We start from the raw sequence: 11,311 nt of genomic DNA, 5'->3' as shown, positions 1-11,311 counted from the left end.
ATAATAAAGGCCATATATGACAAATTCACAGCAAACATCATTCTCAATGGTGAAAAACTGAAAGCATTTCCTCTAAGATCAGGAACAAGACAAGGATGTCCACTCTCGCCACTATTATTCAACATATAGTTTTGGAAGTCCTAGCCCTGGCAATCAGAGAAGAAAAAGAAATAAAAGGAATCCAAATTGGAAAAGAAGAAGTAAAACTGTCACTGTTTGCATATGACATGATACTATACATAGATAATCCTAAAGATGCCACCAGAAAACTACTATAGCTAATCAATGAATTTGGTAAAGTTGCAGGATACAAAATTAGCACACAGAAGTCTCTTGCATTCCTATACACTAACAACAAAAGTTAGAAAGAGAAATTAAGGAAACAATCCCATTCACCACTGCAACAAAAAGAATAAAATACCTAGGAATAAACCTACTTAAGGAGGTAAAAACCTGTACTCAGAACACTATAAGACAATGTCGAAAGAAATCAAAGATGACATAAACAGATGGGGAGATATACCATGTTCTTGGATTGGAAGAATCAATATTGTGAAAATGACTATACTACCCAAAGCAATCTACAGATTCAGTGCAATCCCTATCAAATTACCAATGGCATTTTTTACAGAACTAGAACAAAAAATCTTAAAATTTGTATGGAGACAAAAGACCCCGAATAGCCAAAGCAATCTTGAGGGAAAAAACGGAGCTGGAGGACTCAGACTCCCTGACTTCAGACTACACTGCAAAGCTACAGTAATCAAGACAATATGGTCCTGGCACAAAAACAGAAGTATAGATCAATGGAACAAGATAGAAAGCCCAGAGATAAACCCACGCACCTATGGTCAACTAATCTATGACAAAGGAAGCAAGGATATACAGTGGAGAAAAGACAGTCTCTTCAGTAAGTGGTGCTGGGAAAACTGGACAGCTACATGTAAAAGAATGAAATTAGAACACTCCCTAACACCACACACAAAAATAAACTCAAAATGGATTAAACACCTAAATGTAAGACTGGACACTATAAAACTCTTAGAGGAAAACATAGGAAGAACACTCTTTGACATAAATCACAGCAAGATCTTTTTTGACCCACCTCCTAGAGTGATGGAAATAAAAACAAAAATAAACAAATGGGACCTAATGAAACTTAAAAGCTTTTGCACAGCAAAGAAAACTATAAACAAGACGAAAAGGTAACCCTCAGAATGGGAGCAAATATTTGCAAATGAATCAATGGACAAAGGATTAATCTCCAAAATATATAAACAGTTCTGCAGCTCAATATTAAAAAAACAAACAACCCAATCAAAAAATAGTCAGAAGACCTAAATAGACATTTCTCCAAAGAAGACATACAGATGGCCAAGAGGCACATGAAAAGTTGCTCAACATCACTAACTATTGGAGAAATGCAAATCAAAACTACAATGAAGTATCACCTCACACCAGTTAGAATGGGCATCATTAGAAAATCTACAAACAACAAATGCTGGAGAGGGTGTGGAGAAAAGGGAACCCTCTTGCACTGTTGGTGGGAATGTAAATTGAAACAGCCACTATGGAGAACAGTATGGAGGTTCCTTAAAAAACTAAAAATAGAATTATCATATGATCCAGCAATCCCACTGCTGGGCATATACCCAGAGAAAACCATAATTCAAAAAGACACAGGCATCCCAATGTTCGTTGCAGCACTATTTACAATAGCCAGGTCATGGAAGCAACCTAAATGCCCATCAACAGACGAATGGATAAAGAAGATGTGGTACATATATATACAATGGAATATTACTCAGCCATAAAAAGGAACGAAATTCGGTCATTTGTAGAGACGTGGATGGACCTAGAGACTGTCATACAGAGTGAAGTAAGTCAGAAAGAGAAAAACAGATATCATATATGAACACATATATGTGGAATCTAGAAAAATGGTACAGATGAACCAGTTTGCAGGGCACAAATAGAGACACAGATGTAGAGAACAAACGTATGGACACCAAGCGGTGAAAGCAGGGTCGGGGTGGTGGTGGTGTGATGAATTGGGAGATTGGGATTGACATGTATACACTGATGTGTATAAAATGGATGACTAATAAGAACCTGCTGTATAAAAAATAAATTAAATTCAAAAAAAAATAAAGGGTACAGCTCAGGAACAGCCAGATGGAAGAGATGCATAGGGAAAGGTATGGGGGGAGGGGTGCAGAACATACATGACCTATCTGGACACACTTCCCTCCCAGCACCTCCATATGTGTTCACCAACCCAGTGAACTACATAAAGCTCTCCAAACCACTACTCCCTCCACCTCACACACACTCTCGCCCCCATACTTTGGAATTTTTATGGAGTTTTCATTACATAGGTATGATTGATTAAATCATTGATCATTGGTGATTAATTGAATCTCCAATCCTTTTTCCTTCCCTGAGGGGGTTGGAGAGGTGCGGGAGATAGGGGAAAGTTCCAACCCTCTAATTACATGGTTGGATCCCCTGGCAATCAGTCCCCATCTGTGGTGAGCTAAGGACTTTCCAAAATCACCTTATTAACATAAACTCACCGCAACAAGAGAAACCACTACAATGAGAAGCCCGCGCACTGCTGCAACAAAGAGTAGCCCCTGCTTGCTGCAGCTGGAGAAAGCCCGCGTGCAGCAACAAAGACCCAACACAGCCAAAAATAAATAAAATTTTTTTTTAAATTGTGTTTTCTTTCTTCCTGATCAGCTTAGCTAGAAGTTTATCAATTTTATTAATCTTTTCAAAGAGCCAAATGTTGGCTTTGTTAATTTTTTATTTTTCTGTTATTGATCTCTGCTTTTATCTTTATTATTTCCTAAATATAAATACTTACAAAGATAGATTTAATTTGCTCATCTTTTCCCAGTTTCTTAATGGAGAAACTTAGATAATTGATTTTAGACCATTTTTTCATTATCGCTCAATTCAAAATTTTTCTAGTTTTCCTTGTGGTGTCTTCTTTGACCCGTGGGTTATTAGAAGTGTCTTATTTAATTTTCAAATATTTGGGGGATATTTGGATATCTTATTGATTTCTAATTTCATTCTTTTGTGGTCAGAAAACATACTTTGTATGATTTCACTTTATTCAGACTTTACTGAGACATATTTTATGGGCTTGCATATGGTCTAACTTGGTGAACATTTTATGTGCCCCTGAAAATAATGTGTACCCTGCAGTGGTTGGGTATAATGTCCCATAAATGCCAAGTGTGTCAAGGTGGTTGTGTTGTTCAGCTCTCCTATATTCTTAATGATTTGGGGGGTCTAGTTGTTGGGGTCATTAAAATCTTTAATTATAATTCTGGATTATCTATTTCTCTCTTTAGTTCTGTCAGTTTTGTTTAACGTATTTTGAAACCCTGATTCAGATACACACACATAATTGTAATGTCTTTCTGATGAATTGACCCTCTTAACATGGTGAAATAACTACTCATTATCTCTGGCAACACTCCTTGTCTTGAAGTCTATTTTGGTCTGATATTAATGCAGTAATTCCAGTTTTCATATGCTTACTATTTTCATGGTATATCTTTTTCCATTTTTTAAATTTAAACCTATCAGTGTCTTTATATTTGAATGATATCTCTGTTCTAGACATTATACGTTCTAGTTATCTAGTAATATGTTCTAGTTATCTATTGCTATGTAGCAAACTACTACAAATCTTAGATGCTTAACATAAGAACCATTTTATCTCTCAGGATTGTTTGGGCAGGACTTGGCTGAGCAGTTCTGCTCCTTTGTGTTGGGTTATTCACTTGGCTGCATCCATTTGAACTGAGCTGGAAGGTCCAAGAAGGTCTCACTTACTTACCTGGTGCCTCAGCATTTCTCCAAGTGGCTAGTTCAGGCTTTATCATGGTTTGGTGTCCTCAGGGTACTTGAACTTCTTACATGATGGCTGGCTTCTAAGAGGGAAGGCCATCAAAACGGTTATTCTGAGTTTATGTGTCCCTTTTTCTTCCTTGTTAACAGAAACTTAATATTTGTTCAGGTAATTTATTTTCAGTCCTGGTATCCTTTAGGGAAGGCTGGGCCCTTCTCTATTCCTAGAGGACGGAAATAGATGTTTAATAATCCAATGATGATAAATCTGTTCCTCTTGCCAGGGACTGGTTTAGAAATGGGCCTGTGACACAATTCTGGATGAGGTTTTAGGTAAAGTCAGAAGATGGGCTTCTGGGAGAGTGTTCCTCAGGTCTCAAAAAGGGACACCACAGAGGAATATCCTTCTCTGATGCTGGATATTATTATCTGCATATGACACCTGGAACTGCATGGCCATGTTGCCACCATGGAGGAAGGACATAAAAGGACAAGCCAACATGCTGAGATGGCCTAAGAGAAATATGGAAAAAGTCTGGGTCCTTGATGATATTATTGAGACACTAAATCAATCAACCCTGGAACCACAAGATTTCCCCCTTCCTCAGTTTTACTGAGATATAATTGACATATAACATTGTATTCATTTAAGGCATACAACATAATGATTTTTTATATGTACATATTGTAAAATTATTACTGCAATATGATAGGTTAACATCCATCACCTCACATAGTTACAAACATTTTTTTTCTTATGATGAGAACTTTTAAGATTTCTTTTCTTAGCAATTTTCAAATATACAATACAATACTGTTAACTATAGTCACCAGGCTCTACATGGCATCCCCAGAACTTATTTTTCTTATAACTGGAAGCTTACACCTTTTGACCACCTTCACCTATTTCTCCCACTCCCTCCCACCATCTCTGGCAACCACCAGTCTGTTCTCTGTCTCTATGAGTTCAGTTTTTTTAGGTTCCACATATAAGTGAGATTATCATACAGTATTTTTCTTTCTCTCTGGCTTATTTCACTTAGCATACTGCTTTGAAGGTCCATCCATGTTGTCACAAATGGAAGAGCCATGAGATCTTTTTTTAGATTTTTGCCCTTCTGTTTTGTAAAATAAGTTTTATTTACAGCTTAAAGCATTCTGAAGGATATGAGGAAGAGGTTAAAATAGAGGTGATACTGGACCCAGAGTTATTAATCCTCTATTAAGAAATACTATACTTTTATGATTGGTTATTGGAGGGAAGATGTTTAATACATTTAAATCCACAGTACAAGTTAAAAAGCACGGCAAAACACACAGTATGAATTTAAATTTGTACTTTATAAATCAAATTAAAAACCAAAGAAACAAAATTACTTTTTTTCCTCCAAACAGCATCATTACTGTGGAACTGCTGCCAGCAACAGAACCAACGTTGCATAGAGTTGGAGGTAAAAGTCATGTTGTCAGAAAAGATTATCTTGAAGTTAAAATCATGGTGACTAAGATCACGCCTTTCAGCATTTCAATCAAATCAAAGATTTGGGTTTAAAAATCCATAACTGGTTTGTAAAGATAGGATATAGAAGAAAAACCTAAAAGAAGCTCCAAGTGAGTAGATCTTAGTAGAGTGCAGTCATGTTTATCACAACTAGTACTGTGTGTCTTAGTCACAAATATTTCTATTTATTGACAGTCATAAGACCATAATTGTTTTAATTTTAATAAGTTTCACAAAAACTCTGTTTAGATTCACTCACTTTTTTTCTTTGGCTTTTACAGAGAGAAATGTTTAAGATATTGGGACCAAAGCATGATTTTGTCCACTTTTCATCTTGCCTTGTCAAGTAAGGATATTAATTAAAAGCATCTTTCACCTACTGTCATCATTATTTATTTTAAAAAATGACATTTAACACTTCAAAAGGATATAATCTTGGAATTTCTAAAAGATTACATTTTGCTTTAAAAAATCACATTAACTTAGCTTTTTGTTCATATATTTCTCACAGACAGCTGAAGCTTCTTTTTGGACTGGTATGAGCCTGCAGACAGGCATGTAGAAACCATTGATTTCAATTATTTTCTCCCAAATCTGTCATAGACTGGAAAATGTTTACCTCAACCTTCTACACTTAAAAGTAGCTTTTGTGCTTCTTCATTCAGTGACTATTTATTGTGTCTGTGACATGCAAGACCTCGTGGCAGCCACTATGGAGAACCCCAAAACATGTAAGACCTAGCCCCTGATCTTTAGCTGCTGATGCCTTGGCTGCGCCATAAGACATGTCACAGAATCAGGTGAATCTTGTGTTCTCTACACCAAGTATTTTATACTTATTAAAGTGTAAATGCCAGTAGTTTTTTGGGGTTTTGTTTGTTTGTTTGTTTTTGTTTTTAGTTCTAGCTTAATTTCTTTCAAGTCTCAACCTTGTGTGTCTTTACTAATAGGCAGCAAAACAGTTAAAAATGTAGGTTTTGCTAGCGCTAGGAAACCAGAAATGTAGTGGTATAAGGGGTGAAACTAATCAAAGGCCATAAAGGGACCATTACAGGGGAGTGTGAAGATTGCACCGTCCTGTGAATGGGATCCCAGCCACAGAGGGACTCTCACCTTCAGGGTCCGTTCTCTCCAGCTTCTTACAGAGACCTCTCTCTAGCTCTCTTTGAGCAAATGGCTGGGGAAGCACCCCACTATTTCTGTGCTGTTTGATTTGTCTAACCCTCAGAACTCTCTTCTAAGAATGTCTGAATTTGATCAAGACCATAAGATGATTATGTTCTCACTACAAGTGGATTGTGAACTAAATGTATCAGGTTGGCTGCCAAGATCAATAGCCTTCCATCTTTTTTCTTTTTCCTTTTTTTTTTTAAACAAAGTTCCCTTCAGCAGAGGCCATTAGCAGACACTCTATCCATAACTCAGCACAGAGTCCTCATACAGCATTTTCTGGACTTGTTTAGTGGGCAAAATTAGCTCCAACCCCTTGCTAACTTGGCTCAAGGAGAAACAACTCTTGTTTCTGAAGAATACGCTCAGCAATATTTGAGAGTTATTGAAAGGATCAGCTAAGGGGAAGAGTGTTTGAAAAACAAAACTAAATAGTGATTTCCCCCAACACACACCCAAGGCACCTCTACGTTATGTTCAAGCTTTTCTTTCTACTACCAAACAGATCAACACAGGTAAGCAGAAACAATCTAATAGTTCTGTCACAATTCCACACACCAGGACTCTTTGAAAGCCAATCTATTTTGGTAAAATCCCAACTTTTTTCTTTGCTGTGAGCTTGTTTTATAATAAATAAACATTTAAAACACTTTCCAAAGTGCTTCTCCCCAAGTATCTTTTCTAAATGGTATATCAGGTCCCAAATGGGTAATTGGCAATGCTAACTCCCACTTTATTTAACAGGCAAGGCTAGGTATTATTGAAGCCCTGATGGACTAATTGGGGTCACTTAAGGAAAACACCCAAGAAATGGGCTTCTTCTTACATATACTCAGTGTGATTTTGAAACACCACCGTCAGAAAATACAACCAATCCCTGAAACTTTTTTTCCCCTGGGTTAGCAGAATCCGAGACAATTGATGACATTACATTGGTCGTTCATTTTAGATTCGTGGAGCCCACAAAAATCAATAGTTTTCCATTATCAGGTCCAGCTGGGTCACTAGTCTGTCAATGAGCTGTTACAATTGCTGTACAGGGGTGAGCCTGACCAGTCAATTGCTGCTGACAAGAGGAAAACATGCTGACAGCCACGGGAACAAGTCAGAACACAGATTTGCACTTCAGTTTGCCATCCGAAGAGACTCAGAGCAAGGCCATTTTCAAGACGTAGGGCACACTCCGTGGGAGGCCTGGGGGAGGGGCTACCCCCTGGTTTTACAGCACAAGTGCCTAAGGGCCTGTCCTGGCTCCAGCCAATCATCTCCGGTAGAGACTACCTGTAGTCACTGCCTGTGTTAGTAAGAGGGCACGGACCAGCCAGAACCGTTCCTAAACACTACCTTCTATCCCGCATTGTACCCAGAGCAAGAGTGGGAGGAAGGAACTCTACTTTTACTACCACTGAGTCAGATGTAACCATACATATACCGGGGAATATAAAAACTTAAGAGGAAGTTAATGGCCAAAGGCACCAAATACGAACCAATATGACTAAATGTGTTGCAAATAAATATTGACCGAAGGACAGAAGATCCCCTGATGTTGGTATATAGGCTATTCCCGTGTCGCCTCATTATTTATAACATTATCTATACTTTGACCTCAACTTGAGATATTTTACTGAACCAAGCGTCTCTCTCATTGGTGTTTCATCCACAGCCACTCTGTCTGATGCAGTGGACAGCCGGGGGAACTGAGTTCTAGTCTTGCCCTGCCCATAATTAGGAAGTGGTGGGATAGAGCGGTCAGCTTGGACAAGTATCTGAACTGCCCCACATTAATAAAATGGAGGCGTGCTTGCCTCACCTACTCTGTAGCAAGGTTGTCATGAGATTTCAAAACCAGATCAATTTAGAGTAAGCTCTGCCCAAGTGAGTGACTGTGTATGTGTGTGTACGTGTGTTTATGTGTGTGTCTCTCGATCTCTAGAATCTATCCATGCAGCAAGTTTGGAAACAACTGAAAGAAGTCCTTCTGTCTCCAGAATAATTCATTTTTGGTCTAGATTGAATGCTTTCCTTCTTTAGATGAATCCATGAATAATCCATCATGTATTCCAACGTGAGAGAAAGCCAGAAGTCAGAGGACAGCTCTGAAGTCTTAGTGGGTTTTGCGGCTCTCCCTAGTTTGTAGAGAAAAGGATTGAGATGCCAGCAGAGCAGACACACACTGTCTGGGTTCCTGCATGCTGAGGGGCTTCCAAAGCAACATGAATCTGTGCAGCGCTCTGGTCTCCCCACCCTGGTTTTGTTTCAGACATCAAACTTATGAGCTCAAAAGATAAATATTTTGAATTTGTTTCAATATTATGATTTGTAATGTTTCACTTTTATTAACATCTTTCATGTATTAAATTCTAGCCTTTTTAAAAATGCCTCCAGATTTGGGTTTGATTCTTTGGGAAGTCAACATTCACTCGTTTTCCGTCATCAAACAAAACTGATAATCAACTGTATTACTGGAAGCCAACTAGCTAGGGTTTTTCCCTTTCTTTTTTTATTACACCACCAAAAAAATCATTTTCTTTAAATGAGGAAAAAAAAAAGTAGTTTTAACATGAGCAAATTTGCTCGTAATTAGATGAACCAGTCTTATGTCTTCTAGCACTTGGAAGCATGAAATTCATCAGAACTCTCATAGCATTAATTAAAAAGAATTTATGTTTTTTTAATAAAATGCTTCATGTTTTAGCTCCTTTATCCCTCTACCAAATGTGATTATGTGGGGGCTGAAGGGAATTCAGGTTAATATGTTGACACACTTAACAATGCAGGGTCATGTTGCACAATACGCTTCACTGGTTTAGTTCAGTACACCCCCTGACAGGGCCTAATCATCCCCTGCCCTAAAGGCAAAGGGAAAGAGAGGATTTTAATTACTGCTCTGTATGCAAGTTTGCCAGCATTAAATTGAGACATAATTAGGCCTCTGAATTTTAATAATTGTCCTAGCTAATTGGGCAGACAAGTATGTTATGCAGCACGGTGTGATTAGATAATTAGTATTTCCAAATGACAAAACTGGGCTCTTGATTACAAATTCTACATGAAGGGGGAAAAAGGTAGCAAGCAGATCTTTACAATTCTATTGAGGGAGAGTTTAGCTATGTTGGTAATTTAAAGTCCATTAGGAAGCAACATTTCATTCTCAGAGCAGGGGGTCTGGGACAAGGGCCTCTGTCCAACTCTGGCTCCTACTTAAGTCTTCTCCCCAAGGAGCTCTGCTTTCCCTGGGGTCTGCTGCATCCACCCTTCCCTCCACCTCCACCCCAAACTTAGCAGTCATCACTGACCTTGGGTAAGGTCTCTTTGGCTAGACACCAGATGGGAGGTGATAACTCTGAAAAAGAAATCACAGAATGTAGGAAGGGTAGAACAGAGAAAGGGTAATCTACCCAGGTTGGGTATAAGTATCTATAATGTCTTTCCTTTGCAAAGAGCTGTTCTTTCCTTCTTTTCCCAGAATTCACCACTCTCATTTTATCATCAGCTCCATTAAAATCGTTTTGGTGGAAAATCTTAAATCAAAATCTTAAATTTTTGAGGTATTATATTATTGGGGTGAAGAACATGGGCATTGGAGACTGACCTGGATTTGAGATCATCACTTACTAGAAGTGTGACCTTCGATAAATTACTTAATCTTGCCAAATCTCAGTTTTCTTATTGGTAAAATGAAGAACCTTCCCCATAAGTTTGTTGATAGGATTAAATAAGATAATGCATATAATTTAAAGCACAGTGCCTGGAAAAAAGTAAGTGCTTAATAAATATTAGCTATTAAATCAATGACTTTGGAAGGTACAAGGTGAAGGTTCTGGGTCTGGCTCTTTGCTATGCTGGTAGTCAAATGAGGCAAGGGTCCCCAGCCCATTTATTTTCTGAGAGAAGAATGCAGTGCCCCATTTATGCTGGGGAAAGCCCAATGGCAACAGCTACCTCTACCACTCGAATACCTGGCAAGATTTTCTTTCTCTCCATTCTTCAGAGATTGGCATTGCAGACAAGCCCCGCCATGCAAAAATCATGGGGGCAGTTAACCTAAGAAGAATGTAGTATAAACTCTGCATCTTACTCCACCTTGTGACTCATTCTCCACAAATGTCACCTTATTGCCCACAGAGGCATACTTCTATCTGCTAAACTTTTCTCACAACAATCAGTAGGCTGGGCTCTAGAGCTGTTTTTCAGGCAAAAGAACTATTAATTGGATGCAAACCAGAATCCTTAAAAAATGATTGATAGGTGGTTGGTGGATAACAATGTGATGACAGTTTGTTAGGGGAAACTTGGAAGTTCTGGATGTATATTCATGTACAGTCACTGAGGATGACCATAGGAAAATAACAGTGCCTCCATGGCTTGGTCAAGACAGCCTACCAGACTGAATGAGAATTTCTTATGACTTTCTCAGAACTTTGTGCCATCTCATTTATGAATGATGGAAGCGTTCTGGCAAGATTCCAATTCAGAATGCAGAGTTCTCTCCGTGGGTAAACTTTATATCATCCTGGCATAATCTCTACAGTATATAACACCTAAATCTAGTATATAACACCTAAATAGTATATAAATCTAGTATATAACCTAAGTTTAGTATATAATACCTAAATCTCTACAGTATGTAACACCTAAATAGAGAGGAGGGCAACACCCTGAGAACTGAGGAAAAGAGACAAGTATAGAATGCAAACATTCTGCTAGAAGCTTAGAAGCAAAGAGTAAGACATTATTTTCCAGGCTAGGACTGAAGACATAGAAAGACAGAGT

The sequence above is a fragment of the Eschrichtius robustus genome, chromosome 3, assembly GCF_028021215.1.
Source record: "Eschrichtius robustus isolate mEscRob2 chromosome 3, mEscRob2.pri, whole genome shotgun sequence".
In the NCBI taxonomy this organism is placed as follows: Eukaryota; Metazoa; Chordata; class Mammalia; order Artiodactyla; family Eschrichtiidae; genus Eschrichtius; species Eschrichtius robustus.
Note: the sequence above shows the minus strand (reverse complement) of the source record.